Genomic DNA, 3,700 nt, shown 5'->3' on the forward strand with positions numbered 1-3,700 from the left:
ATCCACCATGGGATGATATAATTCCCATCTTTATCCATGTTCAATAGCATCACCATAAACCCAGTTTGTCTTAATTCTTTTCTATCGTCTACTCCAGTTTGTACACTCATACTATGAACTTGATTCCAAATAGATACCCGCTGACCTAAACCACTATCTACCATTGTCCTTCCATCATTCATGCAATTTTTGCAATATCTTTGGCCGTTAATTAACTCAAAATATACCCTTCTGGTAGAATGTCCACATCCATAACATTTCTTTAGGGTTCTACAAACAGTGTAGGCGATTCTTGTTTCTGCTACACCAAAATCCTGTCTCCTTCCTCCCAATTCAGCATTCCCCATCTGAAATTTAGGCAGAAGATAAATCGACTGAGTTCGCCGCTGCTATCTTTCCCCAGCATTCTCTGCATCGCTCAATCTTTTTCCTCATTTTATCCCATCTATTCATCAAAATGATGGTTCCCATTAGTACAATGTTATCATTTTTTAAATAACTTCCCAAAACAAAAGCAGTTAAAATCATTATCCCGATAAGTACCCATAACCTTGCTTCTTTCCCATATTTAAATATCAATAACCCCACTAGGTATATTGCGTTGCATCCAATAATCATTAACTCACACCATATCACAAAATCGTATCTTTCTATTGCCTTAGCAGTTATATCTGCGCACAATTTACTGATACTGGCTAATACCATCACAGACATTCCTTCCAGGCCAATTATTTTATTCCAACCCTCAGAAACTACTACCATTCCACATACGAAAATTAACTTAGATGATCTTTTTATTATTAAAATCCTAATAATTTGGATAACACTTAATAACATGTGCCACCAGAGATTTTTGTCAACTCCTTGTAATAGCATCCATATCAAAAAGATTCCCAATTCACTAACCTGAATGAAGGTACCAGAGGTTCCAATTGGAACTCCCTCAGCTCCTCCAACAGTAGTTCCATTCTCAGTTACATTGGTTGTTCCATTGGATGCCATCTCTAGTTCTATTAATTTTGATCTCTGTTGGACTTATTGAGGAACAATCAGTCTTAATAGCTGATCTTTTTTAGTCAGATAGTTTCTTATATCCCCAACTTCTGGTAGTGCCTTTCAAGAGTCACAGTCCCCAACTTCTGTTGAGGCCCTATCTATGTATGGCGACATCCCATGGCACACTCGCTCCTCCCTTTCTCTACTCTTGCATCTTTACGTCAGCTTTTTCTTTTATCCTTACTTGGTAATGTCTTCTAACAAAGGCTTCTTCGAAAAACTCAACCTCCTCTTGTATCGCTTGTGCCCTCTTTCTTGTATTTCTACTAGATTTTTTAACACAGACAGCTCATCTCTATTCCTTTCCTTTTTTGAGCACATTCGCCTTCCTACCATTGTACATGAACACTTTATCGTAACGAACAATATCATTACTCCAAACATCCCCAAGCCTGCATACAATACATACCATCCTATCGTAACCAATAGTCCAACTAACCCTTGCCACATGTCGTTGGTTACAAAGTTGAACACTGCCGTAGCTGCAACTTTTATCCCATGAACTCCCGTTTTGACAAATTCTCCCGGTTCTTCATACCATCTGGCTCCTCCTATCACTTTGTCTCCTTGTATTTCTATACTTGTATTGCATGTGCTTTCTCTCATCCAATCTAATCCTAAATAATAAGTTTTATCCAGTCCTTTACACCAGCCTTCTTTCCAGTTCTTTCTCTCTATCATCATCGACAAATCATCGATTGCAATGGCATCTAGATTCGCTAAAGGCACCTTTTTTCGTCCATTAAATACCTGATAACGTAATAAGCTGTTCTTCGCTATATACATGGGTCCGTGAAACATTTTCCACTGGTCATTCTTATCCAACATTCGAATAACTCCCCCTTTGCCATAACTCATCTCAAATCTTCCAGCTATCTCACTTTTAGCAAAAGTCCAAGGTAACGGGACTATCCCCGTCCCCCAATAACACAGCACTGCGGCCACTTGATTAACTGTTATCTGATCACGACCCTGTGAACACTTCTCTATAAATTCACCACATTGATCCCCTTTCAGTCCATAAACTCCATCGCTCAAAAAGACCAGACTATTTCTATAAACACCATCCTTGTCTTTTCTCCTGTACAAGTTTAACCTTTTCATATACAACTTTCTTCTTATGCTTAATGTTTCGGTGGTACGGTTCCCTGTAAATGGATCAGTTCCGTTAAGAAAATCGTCGCAATCCATTATTTCTTTATTCTTATCGCAAGGACTAGCATAGGAGAAATCATTAAAATCAGTCTTAGTATAAACATATTTTTCTCCATGTTTCCTTTTGCTGATCTTTTGTCGGACGCAATGATCCATCTGTTTTACTTCACTCTCATAATGATCTTTTATTTCTTTCTCTGTTTTAAAGGCTTTTGGTATTTCCATCTTGGTTAAGTATACATCCGTTTCTCTTTGCCAATTATCAATTTCCCAATAATTAACATCGAAGTTATATTTAACCCGTGGTAGTTTTATTTTGTTCTTCCACAGCCATGGCACTGTTTTATTTAATTCTAGGCTTATTTTGGTCTCAGAGAGACTTTCCAATTCAAGCCGCCCGGACCTGCGCGATCCAGGGTGTCTATCTTTTGTTGTGGTCAATAAAACAAACTCTCCTGCTGGGTTAAGGAGTCTACTAGACCTGATCCACTCTTGCACATTTTCTGCAATGCTCTTTGCATATTTCAGCTTATCATTTATATTGCGTCTCTTAACCCTCTTAACCGCTCCTTTATATTTACATTGCCTGACATTCCATGGATCAAAGTTCTTTTTTGATCTAAAAATCCAGCATCCATTTAATTCTTCACTCGGACTCACTCTGTATGTAGGCCCCATGAAATACTTCACTGTTTCATTTCCGACACGTTCCAGAACATAACCATTCTTCTCGTACACTTCTACCTCTTGCCTGTACCAGTGCTTCATTTTTACCGTATTTCTCATTTTAAACTTCGGTTTCCTGACCATATAATACATTATATCACTTTCATTGTTGACATCATTGAGCCACTTCCAAAATCCTACAGTATTACTTTCTACACTGGCCCGGTGTACTCTTTTTGTTCCCCACACTGATAAATCGATTCCCGAAACATTCTGTCTTTCTACTAGTACCTCGGCTAGAATTATTTCTCCAGTTAATATCTCCCATTCTAATTGGTAACTCAATCTTATCAGGGCCAATAGAATTATTCCCAAAACTATTAACCCCCATAACATTATACTCATCCTTTTGCAACGCCGTTTCTGCTTTCTCAACCTCCTGATGGTTTCCTTGGCCTCCTCCAGCTCTCCTGTAAGGCTCTCCACCGAGGTCGATCTCTTCATCGTCCTGTAATCAGAGGTTAGTTCGCAGGCTCTACCAAGAGCCTTTTGCTTCTTCTCAGAATGCCACGCCTCTTTATTACTTTCACCTCGGGGGGCTTTTCATGCAATTCTACCTCTATTCCTCCAATCCAATCATAATCTGGGTGTGCACATTTCAATACATTTACCTTAAAATGCATCACAACTTTACATATCTTTTTAGGTTCCTCAGTTATCTGCTCATCATTGTAAGGAACTCCAACTACATATTTTTCCCCTCCGGGACACCATACTTTGTGTTCCTTTAAATCTGCTGCTGGGGCCACAGTGAGTTCCACAA

Source organism: Garra rufa, chromosome 2, assembly GCF_049309525.1.
Source record: "Garra rufa chromosome 2, GarRuf1.0, whole genome shotgun sequence".
NCBI lineage: Eukaryota > Metazoa > Chordata > Actinopteri > Cypriniformes > Cyprinidae > Garra > Garra rufa.